Source organism: Protopterus annectens, chromosome 5.part0 (genome assembly GCF_019279795.1).
Source record: "Protopterus annectens isolate FY-2018-M chromosome 5.part0, PAN1.0, whole genome shotgun sequence".
Classification (NCBI taxonomy): domain Eukaryota; kingdom Metazoa; phylum Chordata; order Ceratodontiformes; family Protopteridae; genus Protopterus; species Protopterus annectens.
Window position 1 is genome coordinate 486,693,014 of NC_056735.1, and position 17,621 is coordinate 486,710,634.

The 17,621-nt window shown below is 37.9% G+C and overlaps 1 protein-coding gene across 1 annotated transcript in view; it reads left to right on the forward strand.

Moving 5' to 3' along the window:
• LANCL3 (LanC like 3) overlaps window positions 1-17,621 on the forward strand; it is an 861,225-nt gene that overhangs the window by 227,967 nt on the left and 615,637 nt on the right. The window lies entirely within an intron of this gene.

Sequence of the window (17,621 nt, forward strand, 5' to 3'; positions counted from 1 at the left end):
TGGCTACTGGTCTGATGTTCTTATTTCAACATGTGTTCCATAATGCACATCCTATTGCTCACTTCAGGCACTTCATCTTCATCACATCAAGCTTCCTCAGCTGCTCTGCCTTCATTGCCAAGTTTCTGTACCACACAAAAGTACTGGTCTCACCACTGTTTTGTACACCTTATTTTACCTTTTCTGGTATTATAGTGTCTCACACACTACCCCTGACACTTTTAGCCAGTTGACTACAGCACACCCTGATTCCAGCTTTGGTCTCCTCATTCAGACTTCCCTTCCCAACAGCCACCACACCCAAATACTTGAAGCTGATAGCTTGTTCCATTTTTTTCCCTTCTATCTCAATCTTCAGGTTTTTTTTTATTTCTATAATTTACTGCCATGACCCCTGACATGTCTGTATTCATTTTTATTCAATGTATATTCAGTTTTGTATTCCAGTTTCCTATCATTTGTTGAAGATTTTGTTCAGGATATTCTTGAAGTGTCACATTATCTGCATACAGCAGCTTTGATTGATCTGTCCCCTCTAATATGTTTGCTAATGTAGTTTATCACTAGTATGAACAGCAGTGGGACAGAGCTGAACTCTGATGCACATACACTTCCACTGGGATGAGTCCAAACTGTTTGCACTTGTGTTACTGGGACCTTGTACCTAGCCTGCACTAATTTTACCATTGTTTTTGAAACATCAAGGGACTACCCAAATTAGCTTTATTAGGAGCTTTTCATATGTTCTCCCCAACTCTAGGAATGTTCAGTTGAACTTTTTCCTCATCTCCAGCTTCTTCTATGCTATCTCTTTCTTGTATTGCATCCCAAACTGAATATAAACTGCTCATCTCTTATCTTACTATCTATTACTTTGCATATTTGTTTGTCAGTCACCATCTCTAGCACTTTCATGCAGTGTGATAAGAGTTTGATGCCTCTGTACTGCCCAACAGTTGTGAATGTCCCCATTGCTTTTGTACACTGGCACTAGAATGCTTATTTTCCAGTCATCTTGGATACACCTTTTTATGTATATACCATGATGAGTACCCTCAGGAAACATTTCTCCCCTAACTCATCCAAATGTTGATTGTATCTACTGTGACTTCATGTGACCTCATCTGAGCCCACTGCTTTCCCTGACTTGATTTTTCCTGGTGCTGCTCTTACTTCTTCTAGTGTGGGGTCTTCTTCCTCTTTCATTGTAGGCTGTGCTTGAGGCAGTGCAGCTTCTTTGGATTTTCTTTATTCAGAAGCTGCTGAAAGTACTCCCTCCATCTGCCTTTGACATCCTCTGAATTGGTGAGCAGACTGTTGCTGGTGTCCCTTAGAAACAGTGTCTGATGACTATCTTCTTTATCTTTCTGTCTTTGCCTAGGAAACTGATAGAGTATCTTTGTGCAGTCTGCTGAGTAACTTTCCAGAAGCTAGTATACTTTCTCTGATGCTTTGTTCTTTGCCATTGTGACTGCTGTCTTAATCTGATTGTTAGCGAACCAGTATTTATTCTTAGACTGGTCCATTGTTTCTGTCTCCTATTCCTTCCTGCGTTCCTTGTTTCTTTTGATAACTTCATGGTCTTCTTCATTCCACGACCATCTTTCCTTATGTATCTTATTTCCATGCATGTCTTAGCTGTATATTTATTTTATATTCTTCAAACATGCTGTTCTGCCATGCTTCTATTCTTCTTTGACTCCCTCTGTCGGTCATCCTTTGTTATGATTCAAGTCGAATATGGCAGTCTGGATCACATGTGATTAGTATTTATACACATGTGCAAGCCTATGGAAAGCTTCTTAAAGGTATGCATACATACAGATCTATGTCCTCCTTCTTTAGTGAATTGCCCACAATAAAATGACATTTGAAAAAGATATGCAATTATACAGATACTGAGAAATAAACACAACATTCACGTCCAAGTTGTTGTGTATCTGAAACATGGTCTGGAAATGTGACCTGATCTAGTAATATAGTAATTAGGACTGGGTTTAGCAACAGGGACAGTCATTGGTGAACAATCTGTTTCAGGAGCTTTGGGAATTTTCTCAGGAACAGAGATATTAGCTGGAATGTCCTCTGGAAGTAGAACACTGGATAGCTCACTCTGAGATCTAGAGTCTTTTTCACAGGCAAGATGCTGCAATACAGGCTCAAACACCGGTACTAAATGGTTCCAATTCCACCTAAATTCATCTCCTTGTGATTCTGCAATGTACAACCTTGGCTCTAGACATAACACTTTTCACAACTCCAATCCAATCAAAACTTTTTAACGACTGTATTCTAACTATCTCCCCTTCTCATAATGGGTTGAACAGTTTGCTGGACTTATCATAATAGGACTTCCGTGACAAACGCCTTTTTATGAGTTGAGTTCTTACTGCTTCATTGTGCTTTTCACAGTGAACAAACAGATTGCTACTGATTGGTAGTGTGGTTCTGGTTTTTCTCGATAAAAACCTTTGTGCAGGTGAACCAAGATTTTTATCAAGAGGAATATTTCTGAGATTCAGGAGATTCAGAAAAACATCACTATTGTCTCATTTTGACTTCTCTAATAACTGTTTCACACTTTGAACTGCACGTTCTGCCAAATCATTTGACTGTGGGTACTCAGGGCTACCCGTAACATGGATAAAGTCCCACTCTTCAGCAAATCTCTTGAACTGCTGGCTTGTAAACTGTGTACTATTCTAAGAAATAACATTGTGCGGACTACCATGGACTGCAAAATGACACTTTAACTAGGTAATGACAGTACTGGATGCTAGCTTAGGAAGGAGGTCAATCTCGAACCAATTTGAATAAGATTCTACTAATACCAAGTAATGCTGACCATTCTATTTGAAAATGTCTGTAGCTACTGTCGACCAAGGTAGTTTAGGAATCTGGTTTAGCTGAAGTGGTTCTTTTTGTTGATGTGGCTTAGTACTATTACATACAGAACAAGATGAAAGTACTCTCTCAATATCCTTTGACATAGAAGGCCAAAATACTAGTCCTCTGACCCTTTTTGGTAGAATCAGGACCTGGGTGGCTACAGTGCAAAATGGTAATATACTCTTGTTGTAAGGATTTTGGAACAATCACTTTTGGACCTTTCATGATGATACCATTGTAAAATAAAGTCTCATCTCTGTAAGGAAAATATGGTTGCAGGTCATGAGGTAAACAAGATTTCTTTTACGGCCATCCTCATCTGATAAAGTGGTTGAGCTTCTGAAGAATTAGATCTGAGGCTGTGTGAATTCTAAGCTGATCTAGATGCGTGGAATAAATATTTCTCACTTCCGTGACTTCAAAATCAAGTTTCTCATTTTCATGCTGTTCAGTGGTCTTTCTGGGTGTTCTGGATAAAGTGTCAGCGAGATAAAGTTTGCCTTTTGTGTAGACAAGATTGAAATTATACTTTTGTGATTTCAACATCATGCATTGCAATCTGTCAGGAGCTGTATGCATAGGCTTTCTCAAAACAATGACTAGAGGTAGGTGATCTATTTTGATTTGAATATGTCGGCTATAAATATAATTATGGAACTTCGAAGATGCAAACACAATTGCTAAGAGGTCCTTCTCTATCTGAGCATACTACGTCTCGGTTTGAGTTAAGTTCTGGATGTACAGGTTACTGGTCTACCCTCTTGAAGAAAGACTGCACCAAGACCAAATTTTGAAGCATCACAAGAAAAAGTTACTGGTTTTTGAACATCATAGTATCTGAGAGTTGGACTGGCAGTTCTCTGTTTCAGGACATCAAATGCTGTTTGGTGTTTTTCTAACCAGGACCAGGATACATCTTTATGTGTCAACTCTCTGAGCAGTGCTAAAAGTTGGCTTAAGTTTGGAATGAACTTGCCTAGATAGTTAACCATGCCAAGAAAATGTTGTAGGGCTTGAACATTGCCTGGAGTTGGCATCTCAAGAATTTTAGTTTGCTTGGAAGGATCTGGTCGTAAGCCTGAACTGGTAAACAAATGACCACCATCTTGTAGCTGAACTTGCACTTCTGAAGATTCAGCTTAAAATTCACTTCATGTGCTCTTTCCAGAACTTTCTCGAGGTTTCTTTCATGCTCAACTTCAGCATTACCTCCTACTAGAATATCATCTACCATAATAGCACATGGATATCCAGAAAAAAATTGTTCCATAGCATGCTGGAAGACTTCACTGGCAGAATTTGTCCCAAATGGCATTCTCGAAAATCTGTACCTGCCAAAAGGAAAACTGAAAGTGGTTAGTAACGAAAATTTTCAGTCAAACAAAATTTGCCAAAATGAACTCTTTGCATCCAAAACAGAACAAACAGTAGCATTTGGCATAAGAGCAGCCACTTCTTCAACTGTATGCATTGAATGATGAGGTATTTTCAGCACTTTGTTCAAATCTCGTGGATCAATACATATTCTAATATCATCCAAGCTTTTCTTATGAGCTACCACCATAAAATATATCCATTCAGTTGGTTTGTCAACTGGACAAATCACATCTTGCTGCACCATTTTATCTAGCTCAGCTTTGACTCTGTTCTGCATAGCTACTGGAACTTTTCAGGCTGGTCTGACAACTGGGCTAACTTCAGGACATAACTTCATGAAATACACAACTGAGAGTTTGCCTAGTTTGTCTTCAAAAAGATCAACATAGGTAGAAAAAATAGACTGGGTGAAATTAGAACAGTTGTCTTTCAATCTTATATGGTGGATTTCCATATTAAATGAAAGTAGTCCCATTTTCAAACTGTCTCTGAGGCCTAATAATGACTCTACGTGCCTTTTGACTTTGTGAAATTGCAAGTCATAGCTGTTTCCAGCAGAGTAACACAGAAGCACTACTGAACCTTCAGTATGAATTTCTTCACCACCATAAGCAACAAGCTTCACACACTTTGCCAAATCAAGCTTCTCACCAGCACATACTCTAGCAAATGTTTCTTCTGACATAACATTGCACTTTGAACCTGTGTCAACTTTGAGCTCTAAGGGTCTTCCATTTATCGGAACAGTACAAAATACTTAATTCTTTGCCCAGAAATCTACTGCATTGACTGTTTCATTAAGCACAGACACACCATCAACATAAAAAGTAGGGTCACAGCTTTCTAAGTGATTAACCTGTCTCTTTGAATGTTCTCTTTTAATAAAAGAACGCGCCTTTTTTGATTTACAAAATCTTTGGAAATGATTCCACTTTTTACATCTGTGGCATTGCTGACCAAAAGCTAAGCACTTTTTTCTTTTAGACACATGATTACCACCACAATTACAACAGTTGACTCTGAGGCTAAGTGAGGGCACATGCTTTGAATTTGCTGACTTACCCTTGTACTTCACTGAGACTGTGCATGCCCTGGAATTTGCTAAAAAGCTATGGGGTTTGCCAGAGAATGTTACAGGACTCACAGTTGCTGCCATGTGTTTGGGCCTGTTTCTTTTAACCACATGCTGCATACTATCAACATTAGCACTAGAAGATACTGGAAGCATGAATTTCTCATTTGTAAGCATATTTGTGTGCTCTTCTGTGAGCTCATATATCTGACAAATCTCAATGGCCTTATTCAAAGTTAAATCACTGTCACAAAGCAAACTTTTTCTCATGGCATCATCTTTAATACCACACCCATGTCTGTCTTTTATCAACTCATCCCTTAAATCACCAGATCTACATGTTTTAGCCTTATTTCTCAAGTTAGTTATGTATGCTGCAAAAGTTTCACCAGGCTTTTGATCCCTTGTGTAAAATAAGTGCCTTTCCATTGTAATATTCATTTGGGAGTTACACATTTCTCTTAATTAACGTTTTAAGCACTCAGGGTCTTCCCTTATTTCAGCCAGTACCACTATATGATGATTTTCCCCCTCTCCTGCAAGCACAGCAGGTGCATACACAAAAGAAATCCCTTTTTCTATGGCTTCTGAACCAGCTAAATTAAGCAGAATAAATGCCTTTGTATGTGCATCTTCATCAGAAAATGCAGCTTGTATGAAAATATCATACTCTTGCTCAAATGCTCTCCAATTCTCTGCAATATTATTATGAGATACAAGTGGAGCTGGTCTGCCAAAGCCTTCTGCCTTAACAACAAATTATAACAAAGCACAATGCAATCCTGGCCCACTTGTAATTGTATATGAACATGCACACACACCAGGTACTTGTAATAACATTCAAAAGCACAATAAACTCTTCAAAATATTGTACTTTGAGAAATATGCTTTGAAATGGCTGTATTTTGCAAAATAAGTGCACTGTAATACTGCACAAACTTGCAAACACTTTGCAAACTTCGGATATTGCAAATAGCTTTAATTAATGCAAACAAATGCAGTCATTTTCCTTATTTTATACATTTTATATGATTCGGACATTACTTCAAACATTTTTATAACTATTTCGAATTTTTTTATCAATATGTCGCAGTTTCAGACATTTTGTTCACCTAGAAATTTGTTTTGAGCATTCTGAGTGCTTTGTTTTATATTCTTTGAGCAAGAAATCATTTAAGCAAGTTTTAGTACCTGGAATTCATTTCTGACCTGTTTTGCGAGTTGTACATGCAGTAGGGATGAACTGCTGTGATGGTGCTGCGGTAGCGTTGTCACCTCACAGTAAGACGTCCTGTTCAATTCTCAGCTAAAACATCTTCTGTGTGGAGACATGCGTGAATGGGCATACCTTCGTTAAAGGTTGTGCGTCAGAGCTGGCAACTCGGTACGTAAAAATCTACTGCCAATCATAAGCGGACCAGAGTTCCGCTGTGACGACAGATACAACAACAACATGCAGTAGGGATGATCCATTCCACAATATTCCTCCAACATTAACTGAGTGCTTCTTAGTCTTGATTCTGGGTCCCATTCTGACACCATGTCACTTGTCCTATGTTATGATTCAAGACAAACAAGCAGGGTAGATTGTTTATATACTTTGTTATATAGAAACACATCGGGATAGATAAGAGAATTATAAAATGTAAACAAACTGATTACTGACGAACCATTGCATACATGCATGCTTACATCTCAACAGCTGTCTACAAAAAAATGGCCGTTTAGCTCGCACATGCTCAGTATTTATACAAATGTGCAAGCTCATGGAAAGCTTCTTAAAGGTATACATGCATACTGATCTATACCTACTATTTCCTCTTCTTCCTGAAGTGTTAGAGCCCCAGTATTTCCTTGAATTGCTGTGCTTTTGCACCAGTCAACTTCCAGGCCTTCAGCCTAGCCTCTGTTGACCTTATAGTCTTCTCTGACCACTTCTTGTAACTGATTGTGGCCACCAGTGTTTATAGTGGTCTGACAGTTTCACTGGGAATGGCTTTGCAATCTCTTGATTCTACCTCACTGTCTTTTCTAGCATGAAGTCTGTTTGAGTTACATGTTGCCCAGTCTTACATGTGATCTTTTGGCTATGTCTTTTGGTGAATCATGTGTTGGCCACCACCAAGGCATTTACCAGACAAAAGACTAGAATGGTCTCTTCTTCTTTATTCCTCACTCATGTGGATCCATGCAAACCTAATTTTCTTTTCTGACTGTCCCAGTACTGAACTATAACCAAATGACCATGGCTCATTACTTGCTGTACCACCCAAACAAGATTCCTGATCTCTCAGGCTTACTCAGCTTTCACAATTCTGCTCACCAAATAAGATCCACAAACAAAGCCCTTCTTGAAGTAGCTAAGTGTAGATACAGTGCTGGTGAATCCCTCTATTCCTACACAGTTGCTAAAAATCTGGAATTCTCTTCCACCAGATATCAGATTGCAAAACAGCAGTCCCATCTTTAAAACCCAATTAAAAGCCCACCTCAATCTCATCTGGCAATGTACCTGTACTGACCATGGCTAGCCCTACTACCACCATTCAGACAAATCTTCCTCTGGCACTACTCAAAGGTTAAACATGTAAAAAAAAAAAAAAAAAAAACTACCATAACGAATTGTATATTTAAATGTATGTATATAACTGTATATATTACTGCACTTTCTTGCTCAAATACATTATGTTTTCTGTTTTACTACTGTACACTCTATATTGTACACTTCCTTAATTTCTCATTGTACTATGCTATGATATACTATTGTTTGCTCTATTAATTTGTATTCATCTCTGACTTTTGTATTTTTATCATATATGTGGAGCTTTTGTATTTTTTATGATTGTCATGTATATGGAGCATTTCTCCCTGGGTCTCTGCTGAAAACGGGCAGCTGATTGCCCAGTCAGACCCCGGTAATCAAATCTAAAATAAAATAAATAAATAATCAAACCCATCTCATTTTGTTCTGCAGTTGCTGCCTGAATGCAGCCTTTTCCTCACCATTACACACCACAATATCTGTGGGGTAAAGGTTGAGAGTGTGAACACTGCTTTGTCTTTACACTGGAGCTCGTTGCCATTAGTCTGTTACTGATTCTGATGACACCCCGCAATGTCTTCAGAAGGGACTCTCATCACAATTCCCACACTATTTCTAGTCTGTCCTTCCATGAGTAGTTGTACTTCCTTTTCACCTTGTCTCTGTCCAGTCCGGTCTTTACCATCATGCCTATATTCAGTGAATCAGTTCTTAGTTTATTTATGTCAGGTTAATTGGTTTTACTTTCAGCGTTTGCTCAACAGTTCTATCCCAGGAATCCCAGGCTGGGCCAGCAGAAGCTTATTTACCAGTAATACTGGTCTTGATGGCAAGCCCATACTGGCTATGAGGGGCAGATCTCTCCCTCTGTTAACAAGGATTCCTGGCATAGGTCAGAGAAGACAGGGTCCTCAACTCACTTAACCCCAGCTAATACCAATGCCTATTTTTTGTTAACATTAGTTGATATGACCAAATTACCTAGAGACAATTTAATTTTTACACTACCTAGTAGCTAGCCCTGACAGTGCATGTACTCTGTGACACATGTTCTCCTATATAGGAGGATATTGTTCACCACAGATGAGGTCTAAAGCAGTTATTCTACACAATTCCTCCCCTTTAGGTACCACCTAACAGTATGTGTTGCTGTCTACAACTCTCTTCAATTTTTGGGTATATTCTGCTTGTATATCTCTCAAGTTCTACTATTTATTGGGAAGGCTGGGGATGAATTCAGTACTTGCCATCCTTGAAGTACCCAACAGGATCCCCACAGACACAAAGAGAACATGACCAGAGGTCAGGATCCAACCCCATGTGTCTTTCAGGTAAAGACCGCCATTATGTCAGCAACGAAGCATAAAAGTACTATAGTCAAATCCTCATTCCAATTTGACACTGTCCACCTTTCCCTCTCCCACCATTCCCCTCACACCCCCCTTCCAAAATCATTCTTGGTCAAGTATTTGGGCTCTTTCCAACATTAAAAATACCACATCTTTGACTCCCAATAATACCACCGGATATCTGTTAATAAGTGCTAAATCCTTCTCAGCAAAGCCTCTCCATCAGCTTTTCAAACTCTGCCTCCCCTATGATTACATCCCCAAAGTGTAGAGTATGGCTGTTCTGGTACCCCAGCATAAAGGTGGCCCCTCTGTTGGCTCTGTGGATTACAGACCAATTAGTTTCACTAGACTTATTTGCAAGGCTATAGAAGGTATTGTAGCTGATCTCATAAACAGCAACATAGGTGATCTTATATTACTGGTTACACACTGGATCAGCTCTATAAAATACGTGCAGACTGCATTAATTCATATTATCCCTGCATCTCACAATGAATTGTAACACAGAATTAATTTATTGTCAAATAAAAGGTGCTTTTGTTTTTTTGAATAAGAACTCAATAGCCCATTTATTATTAAATAAGAAATGCTCCTGTTTTTTAAAGTATTAAATACACTTGTTTTTTCAAAGTAAATATATAAGAAGCAGCATTGTAATGCTAGATCTGTAATGACATTCTATTATTATTTCTTTACTGTATATATCCATTACACACATGATTCATCCTGATTCTATTTTATTAATGTTCATTTGTGTTGCTAGTAATACAATAACTAGGGCTGGCAGTTTATATCTATACTATGTTTTTCAAGATATTTTATATAAACGCTTTAGGGCAAAACGGTATGACTCATGCATGCAAATGAACAGTTTCCAGTCCTTGGATACTTAGCAAAGAGGCTTCACACTGGCCTTCATTTTCTTTATTTCAGTCGTAGTGTGAGCATGCATGTTTTTCTTATCTTGGGCTTGATAGATGTGCAATGACTATAACATTTAAAATGTTATAGTTATTTCATATATATCAGTAAGACGTTCAACACTGTTGAAGACTCTTTTACTCCCCTTATAAGTCAAAACTCTGGAATGAAATCCCCACATTGCTAAAACAGATAGAAAAACTTAAAAGAATTAAACAGCACCTATGCCAAAGATGGGTCTGTTTTTCCTGCTCACCTGACTAACTTTACTCAGATTACTCTCCCCAGCTCTTAAGCATCTTTGCTTACCAAACTTTGCTACCTCATCACTGCTGCTCATACTGCACTCATTTCCAAAAACTCTTACTCTTTCTGTTTCCTCTCACACCCCACCACTGGTCCATTTCTTCTCCTTTCTCCTGCTTATTTCCATAATTTCTCCTTTCGTATCTATCTTTCTGTTTTTAAGCTGCATTACTACTTGTCTGTCTGTAAGAATACCCCGGTGTGAATTTTTCCCTGCGACCATCATGTTATAAATACATTAACTAATCTACTTGTACTGATCTGCAAATGACAGCAGCAGAACAACAGATTTGTTTCTGCCTGCTGTCCATACTGATAAAACTGTCCCTACCTTCCTCTAAAAACATAGAATGTTGCTATAATTTTCTGAAGGATACAAACTCTGAAGCTCGAATGTATGTCATTATTTAGTGACTTCAGTCCTCAATGGTCTGTCTGAAAACTGCAGATCTTATGACGAATACACCAAAAAATATGAAGTAGTAATCTGGACATTCTGTGAAAATCTAGACAGATGAGAGGCATGAAAGATAAGTGCAAATGCAACAGACTGCATTACACAGCCTTTCTGACAGTGTCCGCTAAGTGTTTTATAGCTTTGAAAGCTGACAAAACACTTAGCATTTTTTTTCTGTAACTAGTAGTACATTTATTTATTTATTGACATTTGTTTACTGGGAAAGTCCAACTAGGTCATAAGTACCCATTTTCAGCAGAGGCCTAGGGAGAAAAGCTCCAGCAACAAGTTTACAAATATGATACATATAAGAGCATTTACAGTTTACGATTAAAATACATAAAAGAGAATTTGATATAACATTACATTTATCATCATGGAATTTGCACGGCAAAAACAATTATCGTTGTAAAAGATAGGTGGATCATGGGAATAAATGTATATATTTACAATGTGAGGTAGGAATTAGGGTGCTGAGTGGAAGACAACACATTAGTTAAAGGTAAGGATGATAGTAAGGGAAGAAAAAAGGTGAGAATACTGGAAGAAGGGAAAAGAAGGAACTAAAAAAGCCTAAAAGAAAATAAAAGGGTCTATAAAGCAGGGCACAGAATAGGTAGGGAGGAAGAGGAATAAGATATATTAATAGAGATTTTCATCCTGGTTTAGAGCATAGACATATCCAAGATTCAGTAAGAATTTATTTTGTGGGCGGCCGCAGTGGTGCAGCAGTTAACATTGCCGCCTCACAGCAAGAGGTTCTCCGGTTCGATTCTCGGCTGGGGTGCCTTCTGTGTGGAGTTTGCATGTCCTCACTGTGGTCTCATGGGTTTCCTCCAGGTGCTCTGGCTTCATCCCAAAGACATGCAGTAGGTGGATTGGATACTCTAAGTTGGCCATAGGTTTGAGTGTGTGCATGCATGTGTGTGTGTGCCTTCTGTGGAAGGTTGGGTGCCGGTTTGGCAACTTGACACCATAAAACTCCATTGCCAATCATGAGTGGACAGATGATCCGCTGTGGCGACCCCTAACCGGGAAAAGCTGAAAGAAGAAGAAGTAAGAAATTATTTTAGTATTTGCTCAAAGATAAATCTTTCAGAGTTAGATCTAATGTTTAAAGGTGAGGAATTCCATATTTTTGCCACTGAGTGAGCGTAAAGACGTTGTCCTGCTGTTTTGAGCAGTTATAAGCTGTAAGTAGCTAAGGTGATGAGAGAGTTCTAACTAACTGAGTGACTGTGGGGCTGAACAGTGATGGGTATAGAAGGTTGAACTACTTGCAAATTTAGCAATCTTATTATAGCAAGTTTCTAGTTTTTGTTTTAGAGAGATATTAAGATCTGATAGAATAGGAACACCATATAGAAGTGAGGGTAACAGATAGCTGGTGACTAGGGTGATTTTGGTGGTTATGACTAAGAAATGTTTCTTGTAAAAACAGATTTAATTAGGTGCACAGAGGTTAGCGCTTTCGCGGTTAGCTTCATCAGACCAATACTAAACATTAAAAATTTAATTTAAATAGCCTAAAGGGCGGGAAACTTCATTTAAAATTTAAAGCAAAATCACTTCAATATTAAAACAACTATTAACTGACTTATGTTACTGTTAAGACTATGTGCTCCAACAAACTGTGCACATAGAACAATACATGATTGTGCCAATTCACATCCCAAGCCAATACATGACAAATATATACAATATAATGTAAATAATATACATAGGAATATATATGTATAATACAATATACAAAAACAATGTAAATGTATGCTTGTCACTGAGTCGCGGAGTGGGAAGTTAGATTTATGTTTAAGAATCTTTTTTACACTAGATTTGTCCCATTCTACAGACGTTTTGTTGACGATCTATTTATGCTATGGGGAGGTAGTATGGATGAATTGGCAGACTTCATGAGAGAACTTAACAGCAGTACGGATTTTTTGAGATTTACAGTAGAAAGCTCTGAGAAGAAGCTTCCCTTCTTGGATATATATATAGAGAGATTAGATGGGGGCTTGATTAACACAGGACTTTATAGGAAGCCCTGCCATAGGAATGCGATCTTACATCGGCACAGTATGCATCCGGGGTACGTTTACAAGAACATAGTGCGTGGCCAAGCCATGCGTGCTTCTAGATACAATCCTATAACTACATGTTATGAAGAAGAAGTTAATGACTTGACTCAGAGGTTCAGGGAACGTGGATATACAGAACGTGACCTGACAGCCAACATTAGTGATATAGATAATTTAAGGAGAGATAGGGCGGCCCCCTATTTTTCTCATAGACAGGTTGTGGCACCAGAAGCAGCATCAGATGTACCTACTAGTGTAGTGTCTAATGGAGTCATGTGTCCTATCTTTTATACTTGTGACATTGGAGCTGTGAAAGATGTCATTAGTTCACATTGGCATATTCTATCAGTAGATCCCGCGGTTCGAGAATTAGTGGGGGATAAACCCAGATTCATCTATAAGAACAAGATGAATCTCAGAAAATTATTGTGTTATCCAAAGGTATCATATGTGTGTCCTGATGATGGTGCTCGAATAATTGTACCATGTGAACATTGTAATTTTTGTTCTTATATAGACTCTGACCCTAGTTTTATCCATCCTAACGGGTTGGGTCTTTTTAGGATGCGGGCAGGTGGTGATTGCAAGTCCACTAACGTTGTGTATTTGGCTACTTGTATATTGTGCCCCGCATTCTATGTTGGCAAGACCAACAGGTGCCTACGGGATAGGATGCGGGAGCACATATACCACATGAGGAAAGGCACCACTCATAATGCATTGGCGAAACATGTTATAGATTCTAGTAGTGATCATTCCTTCAAGTTTAGAATCTTGGAATCAATGCATGAATCCAGCAGAGGTGGCGATATATTGAATCTGACCGAATCCAGGGAGAGTGACTGGATTATCCGATTGAGGTCAGATATGCCTCCGGGTTTGAATGGGAAGGTTCCTATTAAACCTTATTTAAAAATGAGGCGCTTGAAAATCAGAAGTTGATGGATTGTGCTATTTGTCCCATTGACATATTTACATATATTTTATTTATTTTTATTATTTATTTTTTTTCAGAGATCAAGATTTGATATGCAGCTTGTAGTATTGTCACATATGCTTTTGTATATGTTAGTACATAGCAGGGTTATCAGTGACAAGCATACATTTGCATTGTTTTTGTATATTGTATTATACATATATATTCCTATGTATATTATTTACATTATATTGTATATATTTGTCATGTATTGGCTTGGGATGTGAATTGGCACAATCATGTATTGTTCTATGTGCACAGTTTGTTGGAGCACATAGTCTTAACAGTAACATAAGTCAGTTAATAGTTGTTTTAATATTGAAGTGATTTTGCTTTAAATTTTAAATGAAGTTTCCCGCCCTTTAGGCTATTTAAATTAAATTTTTAATGTTTAGTATTGGTCTGATGAAGCTAACCGCGAAAGCGCTAACCTCTGTGCACCTAATTAAATCTGTTTTTACAAGATTTTGGAGTATCGTGTTTGTGGACATTTTAATTCATCTTCGTGTTGGTATCTATGCCCTTCATTGCGTTGCTCTTGATATATTTTGCCAGCTTTATCGTTGTTTATATTTGCTACATATCAAGAGCATTTACTCCTCTTGGATCCACATTTTTGTTTGGACATTTTTTTTTTTTTTTGTTAAGAAATGTTTCTGCTTGTAGAACGTTCCCAGCTTCTGATGTGTTTTTTTGTATTGTTTTGGATATGAAGATCAAATTTAGGTTTGTCATCTATTGTCACTCCTAGGAGTGTAGTTTAAGGAACTATTTTGATTTTGTTTTAGGAGAGAAATGTAAAATCATATTTTTGTGGGTTGAGTTTTTAGGAGTGAAACAGAGACGTTTTTTTTTTTTTTCTGGTCAAGAAACAGGTGGGAATTTCTAAGCCAGAATTCAAAAGATGAGAGGGATTCCCCAAGTGAAATGTTCCAGTTGTGGGAGACTGTCATCAGAGCAGATTATAGTAGAGTCATCCACATACTGAATTAGGGAGCCATGACATGATGAGGTGCTAAGTTTATTGATAAAAAATATTAAAGATTAAGGGACCCAGAATGGAGCCCTGTGGAACATCAGCAGTATTAGGTAGGTAGGGTGAGAAAGAGTGTAGCCATTTTACAGACAGCTGCCTGGTGGATAGATAGCTGGAAAACCATTTAATAGAGAAGGTATAAGGACTGATAGTAATAATGAGTGGGAAATGGTATTGAAAGCTTTAAATGGGCCTAGAAATAGTGCAGAGATGAGTTTGCCAGAATCTCTTGCTGGATTAACAATTTCTGTGAAGGAGAGTAGAGCAGCAGTTGTGCTATGAGCTAGCCAAATTCTGTGTTGATTTGGTGTAAGATAATGGCTTTCTGTGAGTTATATAAGTAATTGCTTGTGAATGCATTTTTCAAGTATTTTAGAAAGAGGAGAGAGAATGGCAATTGGACAATAGTTAGGTGTTTCATTGAGTTTTGTCCGTTATGCAGTGGGATGATAAAAGATTTTTTCCTAAGTACAGGGACATAGGATTCTGTGATAGATCTGTTGATGAGTATGTTGATAGGATACAATATGGCTTTAGCAGCAAGCCTAAGATATACATGGAACAGACAAAGCTCCCTGCACTACAAAGAATTATGATTGTGTCACCGATCATAACCTTGAGTTACGTGTTCTCGATATGGATGCCAAGATTCACCTCTCGAATTTTGCTCTTGAGGTGAATTTCTTGGCATCAATGTCTTGAACACATAATAAACAGGTTACCATCAGTAACTCAATCACAATTCTCTGTACTCTGGGTTTAATTTCTCCAAGTCTTTTGGGTTTCCAATACCATGACAGGAATGGGCCTCATTCTGAAGTCAAGGTATGTTTAAAGTATGTGAAATTAATATTATTTCAGTCTTTGACGTTAGTCAAAAGTGCTCTTCACAACACCCACAGTGTGCTCAGAATTGACTCATTCTGTAATTCATATGGTGTTACATGTATCAGTAGCATATATAAATCTGACTGTAAATTCTTTTTAATGAAACCCATTGCTCCTACTACTACTGGACTTGTCTGGGTATCCTTCTTCCACATTGTCCTCATTTCTCCCTAGAAATCCTGGTATTTTCTGACTTTGTGTCTCTCTGTACATAAGACACTATAATCACCGGTTGTAGCAATTTTAATGATCAATGCTATTTTTGTCTTCTTTTCTTCGATTATATCAGGTTTTCTTGCATCTATTTTTTGAACTGTTGGTAATGAGCGATTCCATGTGACATAAATTTATCATTGTCTGTAAAGCTTTGTGGCTTTTGTCTCCAATGCTTCTCAGATGCTATAGTATTATAATGTTTGCAAAATCCCCAATGAACAGTCTTGCCACATTATTATGCCTTTCAGTATACAGGCCCTCTGCCATTGGTATACCACACCCAGCAATGAGATGTGCAACTGTTTCCAGTTCTGTTTTACATAACCTGCATTTGTCTTTTTCTCCCACATGTTCAATGGACTTTGTAAAGCAATATGTATGTAGTCCATTATCAGTACTACCCTTTCATCTTTTGGTTTAAATTTGCCTCTCTTTAACCATTCCTGTGTCAGATCCTGACTGACCTGAGGCTGTGCAAGGAGTTTTCTGTAGATGCAGCGATAATTATGCTTTTTCCTCATTTCTTGCCTTCTCATCTGTTCCTTCTCCTTATACTCTTTCTTTTGTTTTTTGACACATTCAGTTGCTGCCTGACTTTGTCTACTTCTGGTTTGAATTCCATTCCTGCTGGACACCAATATGCTGCTGCTAGATTAAGCAGAGAAGTCATCTTAGACTTGTTCTCCTCATATTTTAGAACTATTGCTATATTTGGATCTGGTTAGATCAGCAGATATGTCCTATGATTGCAGATCTATACATCTAATCAGTTTTCAGGAGGCCCATACCTTCTTCAGAATGAGGAGTATATAATCTTAGCATACACTGATTTTTATATATCATTTGATTAGAGTGAAGCATTTTTCTTACTTTCCTGTCCAATTGATCCAATACATTTTGGGGCCAGTCAGTTACCTCAAAACAGTAAGTTAGAACAGGAAGAACAAATTGATTTATAACGTGGACTTTGCTCCTAGATGTCAGGGTTGTTTTCAGTATTAATTCTAATGTTCTAAAATGTTGTTTGCTTTCATTCATGTTTTATTCTCGATCCTTCATCATTTCCCAAATATTTATACACTCCCTCGTGCTCAAGTTCCTTTATATCACATTCCTGTCCCAGATATATCTTTTTTAGTGTTGCAGCTGCTTTAAATGTTGCTTTTGCAGATTTATCAAGACCAAATGACATTCTTACATCATCTGAGAAAGTTTTGACCACTTGCAGTTTTGTAGTTGTGCTTTCAGGTCCTCATCTGATGAAACATATAGTTTTAAATTATCCTCAAAAAGAAGATAAATCTTCACACTTTTATTTTCTGTGAGCTAAACTGTAACCATGACCTAATCTGTTAAGTAGACAACTTAATGGGTTATGGGCAAGACAAAAGAGCAGTGGTGACAAAGAGTCAACCTGGAATATCCCCTTTGAATTTTTATTCCTAGGATAATAATTTGCACTTTGTCACTGCTTAGCTACAGAGTGGTTTGCCACTGTTTTATGGTCATTC